The 14,805-nt window shown below is 39.8% G+C and overlaps 2 long non-coding RNA genes across 2 annotated transcripts in view; both read right to left on the bottom strand.

Annotated features, from left to right (window-relative positions):
* Nucleotides 1–2,153: 2,153 nt before the first annotated feature.
* Nucleotides 2,154–4,646, bottom strand: LOC128807716 (uncharacterized). The gene is made up of 3 exons (XR_008437256.1): nt 3,694–4,646; nt 2,590–2,759; nt 2,154–2,476 (listed from the first exon to the last, which is right to left on the bottom strand). It is a non-coding gene; the product is annotated as an uncharacterized LOC128807716 (long non-coding RNA).
* A 2,770-nt stretch (nt 4,647–7,416) lies between these two features.
* The window catches only part of LOC128807714 (uncharacterized), a 55,516-nt gene continuing 48,127 nt past the window's right edge, over nt 7,417–14,805 (bottom strand). The window contains exon 5 of the long non-coding RNA XR_008437255.1: nt 7,417–7,487. This is a non-coding gene — a long non-coding RNA (uncharacterized LOC128807714). The remainder of the gene's footprint in view (nt 7,488–14,805) is intronic.

Below are 14,805 nucleotides of genomic sequence, written 5' to 3'. Positions count from 1 at the left end.
TCCCTGGTTGTAGGGAGGAGAATTCACTGTCGTTCCCATGAAAGCCCCCCAGCATCCAGCTGGCACTTTCCCTGCCTCCTGCAGGTTTGTAATTACACTCCTGCCTCCCTCCTTACATTGCTGCTCCTGAGCTCCCCAGCTCAGGATCTGTCATTTTCCAGCTATGGATTTGTTCTGGTTGACATCCAGTACTGGTTGAAGTCCAGGGCAGAACTCACCACTGCTGATAAGCAATGAGGTCTGCATAGCCAGAGGGCTCAGCTAGCATATCCCATATGGCTGTTTGTATCCCTGGACAGGCTTTTGCTGCTCATCAGGCTGACCTGATTCCCACAGTCTCTGCTTCTCGGTGGGATTTCTTCCTAAGGGCAATTGTCCAGGCTGGGAGAGCTCACACTGCAGCTCCAGTGCACATTTTGGAGTGCTCTAACCCACTGGGGAGACACAGGCTTGAAATCCCTCCCTTTGAAGGGATGGCAGTAACCCAAAATCTGCCGTCTCTCCTTTCTGAAAGGCTCCTCCTTGCAGCTTAATAATAGTGCATTTTCTAGGAGATTTTGCTCCTTCAACCACTGGAGGAGTTTTGGCTGCAGAAAGCAAGCAGAGAGGTCTGCATCTTCCCTGGGCCTTGCAGCAGGTCAGTACACACAGACACAGGCTCATGCTCAGCCCAGGATGTGTGTGGTGCTGTTGGAAGTGCAAAATAATGACTTTGAATCAAAAATCCAAAGAATCCTTCGGAAATTGGGTTTTAAAGATACCTGAGACACCTGCAACAGGTCGTTCAGTAAAGGATCTACAAGAGGTGAATTTGCCAATCTCACCAGACTGAGCTCTGCACGAGGCATGCTGATACATTTATGCTGGACATAAACACAGATGGAAGGAAATTGCCCCAAAACCCTCAAACATGAAAAGTCATAAAGGATGTAACTGCATCTAAAATGTGTTAGAGATGAGGCAAACTTTAGGTTTGTTAAGCTACAGAGGAAGACTTCATCCAATAAAAAAATATACTAAGAACTGCATAACTTGGGACCAATGAACACTGAACCAATGAGTCTTTCTGAGTTCTGACTGTATAAGTATGTGAAAAAATCTAGTAAAAAGTCATGTGTGATGGAGTGATTTTCTCTGCACAACCTGGATAATGTGTGGATGAAATTATTTCTATTGAACATCCTGGCCAGAATAAAGTAATGCCTGGATACTCTAACGCTAAAAATGTTGTTGGAGAGCTTTTGTTTTTCCTGCAGTTTTGGTGACAATGGAACAACCCATCCTGGCCCCCTTTCTCTTCTGCTGAGCTGCCAGGAAGGGCCCAGACAGCAGACACAAGTGGAGATCATCAGTGCAGTGTGAGGTTCCATGCCCAGCAACAGCAACAGTTCAGAGGTGAGCTCAACTCTCAGTGCCCAGTGCAGCCACCAGAAGGATGTGCCAGCTGTGATTTGTATTCCTGTTGCCTCTGAGAACAACAGTGCAACCAGAAATAGGATCAGTGGGGACAATCTCCTCATCAGGAAGAAAGCATTAGCCATAGAAATGAGCAATGAACCTATAAAAGAATCTCACTGTCGAGGGACCCATCTGGCTCTCACCAGTGAGAATTTGCATGGCTCCCAAGCATTTACAAGCAGAATTAATAAGCATCTTTTTATTTCATCAGTTCTAGGCAGTAGGAGGACCAGTTGATTAGTTTGCTTGTTGAAGTAGTACTGACATTCTATCCTACAGTTCTCAAACAATCAGATCTTGATTATTTTTGGTCATGTAAATAAAGTCCTTAAAAGGATTATTTCCAAGCCTATTTAACTCTATATATAAATGCAGCATTATTTTCAAACCTCAAATTCCCAACAAACTTAACAGTCTGTTTTCAGGCACATGGCACAGGAAATGAAGAGATTTTATGGGAATATTTAAAACTCACTTTTGCAGACAAAGCAGACTTAGAAAATCTCTTTCAAAAGGGTGATGTTTTCCAAGTTGGAAGGGGCTGATTACGCGCCTTTGAAACAACATTCATTCTCCAAAAATAATAACACTTTTATCACATGCAGAAGATTAAAGGTAAATGGATGGAAGGATATCAATAGTGCAGAGCTTTGAAATAAACCCAGCTTTGTAGAGAAGTTCACTGGAAATTCTTGCTGAGAATTCTTATTTCCATAATAAAACCATAAAACAGACATCTTCCAAACACACTGGATGTACTACAGGGGCCTGTGCCACAAGTACATAATCTTTGGGAAAAGCCCAGATTACCGGGCTTCTGGGCCAAAGAACAAACAAACAGGAACATGAACATTTCTGGGCAGAGATGGACTCTGGCCTGAAGGACTTTGGGCTTCCCTGGCAGAGCCAAGCATCCTTAAGGCAAGAGATGATTAAAGAGCACCATGCCAAGCTAAATATGAACCTTTTATTCCTCTTTTCTTGCACAGTTTCACACCTGTGTTTTAACTGAATGACTCTGTTTGGGAAAAAACAAAAAAAAAAGAAAAATCAAAGCAAGTCTAGGAAGAAAGTGTATTGACAGCAACATCTACTCTAAAACACAGAGTTTTAGGCAAAGGCAGAATTTACCTTACTCCTCATTAGCCTATAACTCTATTACAGAGTAAACAGGGGAAGGCCAAGGCACAGCTGATGAAGAGTCTTAACCGTTTCACACACCAAATGATAGGAATTTTCAGATCATTAAGAATCAAACCCGAAATGTTCTTCATCAGGAAAAGGCAAAGTCAAAATAAACCCTGTAAAAATAGGAGAATATCTCACTGACAAGGCAGGAAGAAAATTCCAGAATCAATTCAATAGCAGGAAGAAAAGTTCTCGGGGATATTTTTCTGTAAACATTCAACACAAAGGAAAAATAAAATCTTGAAAAAAAAGAATAAATTTAGGCAGAATTCAGCTAAATCCTTGGATGAAAGAAAGATTAAGTTATAGACTTCTGAAGATGGCAAATATTTCCATTCCAATCATTTGCAAGTAAAATTTTGTGACTTATTTGTTCAAAGTATCATTCAATTAAAGAAAAAAAAAAAAGGCAAGAATAATCAGAACACAAACATTCAATTTTGGGGGAATGAAATATTTTGGTTCATTCAAGGTTTTGGCATAATACATTTTTGTTTTCATTCTGCCAAAGAAAACTTCAGAAAATTCTGACTTAAGGCATTTTTTCTTGTTTTTTTTGGTTTGGCTTCTGAATAAAAAAAAAAATCCCAAACCAGTATTTGTCTGGATCTATTAGAGTCATTGAATGAAACCATGCCAAGGTAGCATCATTTGAAAGAGGCCAAAATTAAGATGCTGAAGCATCAGATTAATCCAAAGCAGCTGTATGCTGTCTTGTGCTCGCTGACTTCTGAAAGAAATACAAAAGGAACGATGCAATGCTACACATGATGGATTCTGGAATAGGAGTATATGTTTGGAGCCCAAAGCTGGTGGAAGATGTCTCCCTCTGTCCCATGCTTTTTCTCCCTAGGCTTCTGGCCAAACACACCAATGATATATTGCTGCTGAGGCAGACAGGTGCTGCCTAAAACTTTTTTAAAAATGGACTTCACTGACAAACAGTGGCTGCCTTTTACTAGCACAGGTATGGTCTTGGCCTTCACAGGTTATTTATTGGTGCTGTGCTGTAACATTCTTCATTTCAAAAGACATAAGCCAATTTACCTGTAAAGTCCTTTAAATTTTTGTGTTCTCTCACTTGTAATGCAGAATGTCCTCCAGTAGGCAAGATACAATGGTTCATGAGACAGGCACAGCCTCCTGCTGCTCTGTGCTCCCATTCCTGCAGCTCCTGTGGCCATTCCTGCCACTGTCGCTGTCGAGCAGGACGGGAACAGAGAACTCCAGATCAGAAGGCAAAGAAAATGAGCTCTCTCTTTATTTCAAATGTACCACTCTATATATAGAGAACATCGAGAAGGCTAATTTCATTGGTCTTAGAGTAAAAACATGTCACACCATTGGTGGGCAGTGAATGACGCACAGTAGCAGAACATATCTATAAACAATGTGAATAACAAGATAGATTAGAGAATTATTTACATTCTTTCCCAACTGTTTCCCAGGCTCTTGCCTGGTTAGAAAACCTTTCTCTTTCTCTCTGACTGAGCTGAGAATATCCACGTGCCACCACTGAGGCCACCACTGGGATCACTGAACTGCTGCCAGCATCAGGAAAAGCAGCATGTTTCAATTCCTTTCATGTGTATTTGGCAAAACTAAATTTTTCGAGCTCATTTCTCAGTGGAAAAAACCCTCAAAACAACATATTGCCTTCACCAGGAAACGTATGGAGACAGAGCAGAGATAAGGAATAACAAATGGGAGCTAACAAAACAGTAAATGCAGGAGGAGTCCTCACAGCACTCAGCTATCAGCAGCAGTGATGTGTCCCTATATCTTAATGATGGTCCGTGTCTGGGGCTTGAGGGATTGAGGCAGCACTTGCTGCCAGGTAAAGGGTTTTCATGCCCCTTTTACACTTTTTGCTATGGCTCCACCACAGAATGCCTCTATCTTATGTGGAATTAATAAACAATGTAAACATCAATAAAAGGTCTCTTTTGGCTAGTACCCCCTCAAACCTACTGGTTAACTATTTCATGAAAAAACAAGTAAGACACAATGTGTTCTACAGCCAAAACAGAAATAGTCAGAATAGTCAAAACAGAACAGTAAACAAGAGACTTTGTTTGTAATGGAGGAATAACAGAAATGAAAAAGTAAAGACCGGGAGCAGAGCACTCTGATATGCGTGCAAGAGCTTAAAAGTATCATTTTTGTACTGTCATGAAAACTGTAAGTAGAATACTGTAATAAGGAGTGATATTTTCACTGGTTATTAGCACATTTGACAGCACATATGAGAGCCAAGAACCTTGACAATGATATAAAAACTTGCTTAAGACCATGTAGGAGGAGATAGAGTGATTTAGAGCAACATTTAATAGTCCGGTGAACCTCAAATTACTATGCTACAGTTTACTAGAAAGGTCCAAAGATATAACAAGGAGAAAGAGAATTTAAGAGGGAAAAATTTGCTTTTTCATATTTAGTATGGTGGCAGAATAACTTTCAAATATATAATGGTACAATTTATGTTTAGTCATATTTTATAGAAATTCTCCATGTGATATATAGTAAGGTAGTAATAAAGCAGAAATACCACTGTCAAAAGGCAAAGGCACTGCAGTCATTGGCCCAAACAAGTTCCTAAAACAAAATTTTACACAAATCTAGGTAATGTGTAGGTACTGGCATCCTCACACCTATTCCCACACTACTGTGAGCAGTTCCCAAAAGAAAAAGTTCAGATTCAGAAACATGATATTGTGTCAAGTTACTATTCAGCACGTGGCACAAACAACAGGTGAGGGTTTCACTTTGTGTATTTCAGGTTTATAGCTAAAGCATAAGTCAAAACTCTACAGTCAAAGCTGTGATTTCAGATTCAAATCTGATTTCAGATTCACCCACTGTGGTCTTGTACCCTCAGCAGCTGTTTTTCAACAAATCCTAAATACGGAGTATAAAACTATTTTTATATCTACTGAACTTTTCTCTTTTGAATCTGTGGAGTCACAGTCAATATCCTTGATATGGTACTGAAAGAGAAAGACAACTGCACTTGTTCAGAGAACGTAATACCCGAATATCCCCTTTTCAAATACACTTGTATTCTGTGGTAATTAACATAGATTAAAGTCTTAAAAACCTTATCACCAGAACTAGCATCAATTCCCAATGTTATCATGAGTGAAACAGAATGAGAACCAAGTCTGGAGACCCTGTCTTTAGACAGCAGGCTTGTCAAGCCTAAATTACTTCTGCATCCTTCTGTCTGCAAGTAGTTTTTTGTCTGCCAGGTACATTTTGCCCACAGTATTTGCTCCACATAGCTTACAGGATGTCACTGCAAGGGCAATGATGCTATCTATGCAGGACAGCATCCTTGACCCCAGGGACTTGCCTCCTCACCTGGCTGCATGCTGTGTGAAGCCCCAGTGCTACAGCAATGGGCTGCATTTAAACGGCCTTACAGAAGCCTTGAAAATAGTTATTAAGGTGTTTTATATTCCCATTCATGTCACTGGTTATTTGTATCAGACCAGACTTCTGAAGACTGCATCCCATAAAAGTAGATGAAACCTGCAGGCTTGGGGTTGCACTGTTGGAGCTATAGAGGGACATGGCTGTGGCAGGTACAGAACAGATGCTGCCCAAGCCAAGAATGTAAATTGCTATCTGTGGTACTAAGATTGAATTTTAAGCTTTTTGGTCCAGGAAAAGCATCTTACCCTTTGTAGAGCCAAGGTAAAAAAGCACTTCCAAATGTGACAAAAAAAAATGTCTAAAATAAATTATGCATTAGCTTTCTATGCAAAGTCTTTCAGGTGACAGAGAAGCAGATGGTTTTTGAGTTATGTGTACATATGTTTCTCAGCAGAGCTTCCTATGGAAGTTTCTGGGCACAAAGAACAATGAAAAGATCAGATAAAATCCCTTCAAAGAGGAAGAGGAAAAGATGTCATTCTAGTGACAACTTAAAATATATTAATCAAATACTGGAAAAGTTGTTCCAGCATATATTTAAATGTGAGTAGAATTTTCCTGGATTGAGACACAAACGAATATTGTGTCTTTTCTTTTTAGGTGTTCTTAAGCAGGATGTCACAGGGGGTCCCTGAGAATATGCTCATAGAGTGACAGCAAAGGCCTTGAAAGTACAGGCAGAGGATGACTTCAGAGGGAAAAGCACAAATATGAATTATTGAGGGTGGTCAGTGAAGGATTGCAACCTGAGAGCTGGGCAGGGTTTGCTTCAGGGTGCAACGAAGAAGTTGTAAAAAAAGGGAACAAAGAACTTATATTGAACAGATATAATACATCTCATATATAGAGAAAAAATGAACAATAAAAAAAAGAAGGAATAGGAAAAAAAAGAAAAACCCTCTGCAGGACAATGATTGCAGGAAGAGGAGGGTGAGAGGGGGTGCCCTGCACTGTACCATCCCCTCACCCCAGTACTAACAGCATTGTGCCTAGTCAATACTTATCCACAGCAGGTCCTCTCTCCCCTTCTGTGGAGAGGGAATGCTGCTCTACTGAAACTATCCATCAAGTGTTATCTTTTTGTTCATGGGTTAAATAAACTAGGATTATGAAGAGCTGTGCACATGTGCACATCTGAGTTTTCTGCTCTAGCTTTCCAAAGCAAGGTGGCAAAAACCACAGCACTGGGTCAGATTAAATGTGGATCCAATCAATTTTTAAAAATTAATTAAAAATATAGAATATTTTAAAATAATTAAAAATCTACAAAACCTCTAAGTATTTAAAGGTTTATAAATGCTATAAAGCTTCAGATAATGAATAAATAATTTGTTACAAATAATTCTTAAAGGTGAATTTCGTTGCTCGAGGAATTTCTGAAATGAAGCTCGGCAAATGCAAAGAACCTATGGAAAAAAAAAAAAGAGGCATTAATTCCAGAAGGTTCTGAATTTAACAAGTTTCTACCTTAACATGAGAAGAGAATTATTATTCTGTCACTCCTTCTGAATGATACCAAGATTCAGACGCTGAGCACAGCGGAGCATGAAGCTTTGCTGTATCCAGAGCAGCTCCTTGCTGCACCTGTTTACCATCGATTGTCTCATTATCATTCACTCAGCAGGAGGGAACAGCTAAATTCCAGTTCCAGAGAAAACTGAAAATTCCCTGGCTGTATTAATGTCCCTTTCCTGTGCAGCCCTGCACGCCGCTCCCTGAGCGCTGAGAGCTTTGTTGTCTGCGTGCTGCATGGTAAAGAATTGCACCACAGAAATCTTCAAGCTGGGGAGATGGCAACTGGACATGATAGAGCACAGAAATGAGAAGCTATGCCCATATGATGTGTTGGTATTTCGGGGGTTTTTTTTCAAGGTTTTTTTTCTCCCCAAGATGGATACATCTGAACAAGAGCAAGGATAGAATAATATATGGAGAGGAAGGAAGCAGGAAAAATCAACGTATTTTTCACAAGTTTCCATAAATCACAGTAAACCACCATCATTATTTTCATCCCTGCAGCCAGGTGGGCTCTAGCCTGCAGTGCAGAGATCCAGAGGTTGGACTTCACACCATGGCTTTCTGCTTCCTGGGCTGGCAAGGGCGAGAGAGACAGTCTTGCTGGGCTACTCCCTGGAAACATGCAAGGTCAGACTGGAGGGGGCTCTGAGCAACCTGGTATAAATGCTCATTGCAGAGGGTTGGATGAAATGATCCTTAAATGTCCATTCCACCCCAACTGTCCTATGAGTTTATGATTCAGAGCTGCCAGAAGGGCTCCAGGCACTTTGCAAATTGACCTGGGGTGTAGCTTTTAGGGGTAGACTCCTAAAGCCTTGGAAATGCAGTTTTTACAACTGGAGCATCATAACACCAAAAATCGCTGTAGAGCTTCATTTCATTGGTACTTATGTTCCCCCTCAAATATTTGCAACCCCTTATTTCTGCTTGGTTTTAGTTCTCTTTTTTTTTTTTTCTCCTGTACACTGCTGAAAGTGAAATTTATTTGCACATAGGGAGAGCTCAGCAAATAGTTAAATATATTCACCCTAAAGAGCCACATGTAAGAATCACGCATGCAGAAACTGGTAATTGTCACATGGAAATAGCTGACCAACCACAAGTCCCAAAATAGCAAATACCCACTGAAATGGTTGTACCACTGGAATATGTTTGCATAAATTATTCACGGAATAATTCTGAATATTGAACGTGTAGAATGTTAAGGCGGTCTGGTAAAGTCTGCACAGATGCATTTTTCTTTTTTGTACAGATTTTTGTCATGTCATGATAAGATCAGTCCTGTGGTCTGCTCATTTCTCTCTCTCCTCACAGTCTTGCAGACAAAAGGTGTAACTGAGTGTCTCTGTCCCACACCACCCCTTGTAAGTCAGAGTCTGACTGACTCTGAACACAAAGAGCATTAAGGTTAATAGGAGCAAAGTGGTTAAATCAGGACTTCTTCATTAGAACAACAGCCTGATATTAGCAGATTCTATTTGCTTGATGCTGAAAATTCTTACAAAAATGAGCTCTGAGAATCACCTTGTTTTATTTGCTATCCTTTTGGGTGCCTGGATCATATGCTGACCAGTCTGTATCAACCTGTCACTTGCCCAAAAACTGCTCACGTCTGTAAGGCGAGATAAAGTACCAAAGGTCCTTTAAGAGGCAGTTTGACACCACTATTTATTTCCTGTGATTGATTCAGCACAATGCAAAGGAAGAATTTCAGTTCTTTCCTAGACTGAAGGTACACAAGAAAAATAAATATTCCTTTCTTAAAATTCATGGAAGATGAAGTTGAAGATCCTCTTGGTTCATTGTGATCAGGAATTTAATTCTATTCTGACAAGTGCATTAATTTCAGTCAATGCATCTTGGGTGGAAGAGGCATGAATCAATCTTTAAAAAAAATCCAAAAATACAGAGGGGAAAAAAATCTTATACCACTTTTCCTTTACCGATTCTTCAGCAGCAAGTAAAGAATAAAAAGTGTTCTGCACACTGTTGTAAATTTTCATATTAATGATGTTCCCTGAAGTACTTGCGCACCATGAAATGAAAAGAAACAATGCCGGTTTGTGCCAAAAAATTAACATCTGACAGGTAGGAGATGACAACCACAGAAGGAAAAGGTGGCAAAAAGCAGAGGTCAGATGAATAAAGCTGCCAACACATTCTGAGGTGTTTCAGAGGCAGAAGCTCTCTATCAGTTAAGCTCCAAGATTAGCTTGTGGCCACGTGCAATCCTTATTTTCACCTCTGAACTCTGTCCAGTGTCTCAGGATACCTCTTCATGGCACAATATCAGGCCACACAGAGACCCTGAATGAACTTGCTCAAAAAACTAAAGTAACTAAAGCTCTTCTGAGAAGTGTATTAAGAACATCACTTTATCCTGGTTAGTCTGTGTCTAGTCCTGAGAGGATGACTGAATATAAATTTCTCAAGCTCTAGTGAAAATGTAGCCTTGGCTTCTTGTGTGCCATCTGCAAGGTACAGTGTTTTTGCATCTAGACAAATTCTTAATTGCTGTGACTGATGCTGAATGTTTCTATTGTATGGCTCGTTTACAGACCTAGTGATGAAGGTATTATTTCAATTATCATGGGCAAAGAAATATAAATAAGAATAAAATCCCTTAAAGAGTTGGTGGATTCACAGAAGTCAATAATAAAATTTACCACTGATCTGAACATTACAAGAAGTTCATCTTTACAGCCAAAAATATCATTTCAAACAAGATAGAAAGGTCAAATTAGCATCTGGAACTATGTAGCTCTACCTGCAGTAAATGTATGACTTCTGTAGCTATTAGGTATAAGAACTTCACAATTGTTAGTACATTTATCAAGTATATGAATCATCCCATCTCCATTTTTCAGGTACAAATTCAAAGGCCCCACAAAAGCGTCAAGGTATTTAGCATCTAACCTTAACCAATTTCCACGGGAAAAAAAATGGGCATCATACCTTGAAGAATCTGACACAAAATTATTTCCCTCAGGTCTTATAAGTAATCAGCTGCAGAAGAGAAAACTCAATTCAATTTTCCAAGTTCAAGGCTGGCAACCTATCTCTGGTCAGGTTCCCTCTCCTGTGTGTTAAAATAACAGCCTGAAAAAGAAGCCACATTGTGCCCCTTGGTTGAGTCTTTGACCTTGTCATAACACAAAAGATCCATGGGACTTCTTGGGGCAAGCTATGAGGATAGGTTATAGATATATATTTCTATATGGAGTAAATATTTATTGTAGGATCTTATTGCTCAGAGTTGCTTGCATGGATATTCACTGTTACAACAAATATCACTAATTCACCTTGGGGTGTTTGGTTTGGTTTTGGTGTTTTTGTTTGTTTGGAATCTTTTTCCCCATACAAGTGTTAGGGATCTCAGCACTAGCATGGCCCTGCTAGAAGCCACAGTGGTGACTCCTCAAGGTGAGGCAGAGCAAGCCTTTCACATTGGGAGCACTGCATAGCAGCAGTCCCACATGTTTTGCCCTATTGCTGCTAAGAAAACCTGCTGAGTCCCCCATGGGAGAAGGGGCTGCATCAGAGCAGCAGCATTCTTGAGCAGACAAGACCTGCAAACTCAGGGGCAGATTTATCATAGCCTTTCTGACATGTCTGTGTTCTCAGGAACGTCATGCTTTCCTCTCCAAGGGCCCCAGAAGACTTTTGTTCTAACACACAACCAAGACACAAGCAGGAAAACACATTGCAAGGTGACTGTTGGAATGTTTTCTAGGCTTTCTGCCCCACTCTGTAGGCTTACTTGGGAGAGTGATGTAAAGCACAGAGGCAGGAAAGGCTCCTGTAATCCCTGGGATTTATATGTAAAAATCCAGTCCTGGTCAGCTCTGCCTTCTTCCTCTCTAAAGAAAATGTATGAGCCTGGATTTGTGGGCTCTAGGAGTAAGTTCTTTAAATTAGTAAAGCCTGATTATTCGATGTGGGAAAGAAATCTGTTCCTCGGTGAGTTCAGGACTATTGAATAAATTCCACAGTCAAACACAATCCTTAATCTTAATCCTTAATTTCCTGATCCTCAGTGCAACAGCAGATTAAATTCTAATTAGTTTATTTTCAATTTGTTTTCACATGCAAGATGCAAAATCTGAAAGATTGTTTGACAATGAGTTCAGAAATTACTTAAACAAGGGCTTGATCCCAAGACCACCAAAATTAAAATTTTCAATGAATTTTGGATCAGTTGCTGCATAACACAAATTTTGTACAAATATCTAAACACATTTTGTTGTACAGGAAGAGTCTAGAAAAGCTCCCATCTCCCTATAGAATTGCTGCCTTAAGTTCACCCATTGTTTCTTTAAAAAAATTCAAAAGATGTTTTATTTTGAAGTTATTTTATCAGCATGTGTGGTACATAGTATGCTTCTCCTATCTCTCTGTTTCAATTACTACTAGTATTATTATTAATAAATCACAATTAGTTGCTATGGAGATAATTAAGTCTGCAAATAAAATATTGTGACTGAGCTTCTAAAGCAAATAAACAGTAAGTACCAGGAACAGATTAATGCTAAACTAACAATGAGTTTATTTCCATGAAAATTGTGTAATCAGGAAAAAAAAAAAAATTAAAAAACCAAAACACACACACAAAAAAACGCAACCCCGAAACAGCTAAATCACTCTCTATATTTGGCGCTTTCCGATAGTCTCTGGGAGACACTGGGTTTGCTAGAATGTTGTACCTAAATCTGAATGTTTATTAAATCACATGATAGGTCTCCCAAGGGCAGGGCAATAATGCATTGCCACACCACATGGCTGACAGCCGCACCAGTCAGAAACAAGCACTAAATGTGCTGCATGTACACACAACTTTGTGTACCAGTTTATTTGAAATAGGCTTGCACAGTTGGAGGCAAACTTTATAGCATTGATGCAAATGTGATTTTCAGCATGTGAAAAAAGCTTTTTACCTTGAGCTGTGAATACAACGGTACCAAGCCAACAAGAGTATTTTCCTTAGAGTAAATTTGGGGTTCCTTTATGGTGAACAAAGTCTGCTAGCATAAACTGTTTATCATCTAGGAAGAAGATAAGGGTTTTGGGCACGGCTACGTGAAACTAAGTATTTCTGAAAGTGATGTGGCAGATGGGAGGCAAACCCTTGGGAAAAGATTGAAATCAGCATTTTGATTAAACTACATTTAAACGAAGCCACAAAGAATAAATTAGGTGTAAATATTATATCCAGAAAGGATCCCAGACAAAAAATTTGGTTAAACATTTTTTCCCTACACAAATTCTTCTTTAAGTTCATTAAAGTATGGGTGGATAAAAGAAGAGTTTTCTTAGTTCTGACTCTATATTCATTGTAATTGCATCACCAACATTTGTGCTAGCTAAACAAATTCTCATTTACATCTGTTTTCATCTTTATTTCTGTTTAATGCGATTTCAAGAGAGCTAGAAAGCAACCAGGCTTGGGTGTAGTAAGCCTTAAAACTCTCTGTGCTGGCTGCTGTGATGCCATTCCCAGGTTCTCCAGAAAGAAAAGCTGTGCTCTTCTGGAAATCAGAAGGGTCAGGGCTGGTGCCAGTCACTCATGGTGTTTGCACAACAGAAATGTCCTTCCCCAGCAGCAGGACACTGGTGAGGACTGCTGCACCCTGAGCCTCAGATTGAGCTTGTGACAGTGGTCCCCCTTCCCCACAAAATTTAGGAAAAAACTCATCCACATCAATACCCTCTACAAAGTTGTTGACCATCTCTCATTCCCTTCCCTTCTTTCCCAAATTTCATAATAGCTGTAAATGGAATAAAGTACAATCTATCTCTGTCACAGGTGGCTATGGTTAGAGTCTCATTTGCTGGTGCTTCTAGAGCAATTCCTGACTTGCTTATTAAATTGTCTTCTCAGTACTTCATGAAAACAGAGAAGTAGCTTTACAGTAGTAAAGTCAACAGGTGAGAAAGAAAACTGCTAAGAAAATCTGAGATTTTGAAGCCTAGGGTAATAGTGAAGACCTTTACAGGCAAAGCATTTTTTAAAGATACCTGCAGAATGAGTCCTATTCTTTCTCCATAGTCTGATGCGTCACTTCAAACTTAAGACTGGTTTGACTTTACAGTTCATGTGCATGATGTAAGATTGTCATAGCTCTGATTTTTCAATTTCAGCTAAACTCAGAGTCTCCTAGATTTGCTTTTAGGACAAAAGCAATGCTAAAATACTCCAAAAGATGAAATTCCTTCTCCTTCAATCCTGTCACCTAGCCTTGCTTAGCAAGTTGTGCTTTTCACTAAGCTTTTTTTTCCACCAGTGGTTTTCAAACCATACATCCAAGAGCAGGTTAGGTGGATGTTGGACAGCATCTGTTTAGAGCCTTCAGCATCCTAAGCACAATCCCATTACCAGTATTTAATGGTTGCAAAATCTCATTCAAAATGGAGCATTCTTCGGTACAGTAGCAAGCCATGTTTTACATAGATTCAGCTGGAAAACCCCTGAAGAATAACTGCTGAGACTTCTAGAAGCCTATCTGAAGCACAAGAAACCACATCAATGAACAAGAAAAACTCTACCATGCCCTAACATGGGCAAGACACAGCCATGGTTTGCAACCAACCAGTCTAAAGATTCAACCTTGAGGCTTGAAGCTGAGGAAGAAATTTCTACACTGAAGTGAAACAGTGTGAACATTTGTCTTCTACTCCAAGTGTGCAAGAGTACCATCTGATGGTGTGATCCCATCTGAATTGTCATCTCATTTGAATTTAGCTGCCTAAAAGCAAAACTTAACTTAGTGTCTAAGTCTAAGTCTCTCCCCTGGTGTCTGCACACAGAGAGAAACATTTCTGGGGAGTGATTCAATCCATCTATTTGGAACACCTAGAAATGATACCTTAGTTTTTGGTAACTAGAGTTGAGTCTGGACTGATGGAGAATCTTCATCAGGTTTAGTCAGGGCAATATTTGAAGTTTATGTAGCACAGTACACACAATTGTCAGTCCCCAGTGGCACTGACAGGTTTCAGTCATCCCGACCACCTTTTTGTCTTCTCTGGCACATATGGCCATTGTGGTTTAGCTGTGAGCCCTCAAGTTTGTGATCAATAACCAGGTACCAAGCTGCATTAGCAAGACTTGACCCAGCAACTTAAATAATTTTATCCTCCTTCTCTTCTATTTGGCACTCATTAGACCACAAGTGGAGTACCATGTCCAGTTTTGGAATTTCCAGTAGA

The sequence above is a fragment of the Vidua macroura genome, chromosome 5 (assembly GCF_024509145.1).
Source record: "Vidua macroura isolate BioBank_ID:100142 chromosome 5, ASM2450914v1, whole genome shotgun sequence".
Classification (NCBI taxonomy): Eukaryota; Metazoa; Chordata; class Aves; order Passeriformes; family Viduidae; genus Vidua; species Vidua macroura.
This window is presented reverse-complemented; position numbering and strand designations above follow the sequence as displayed.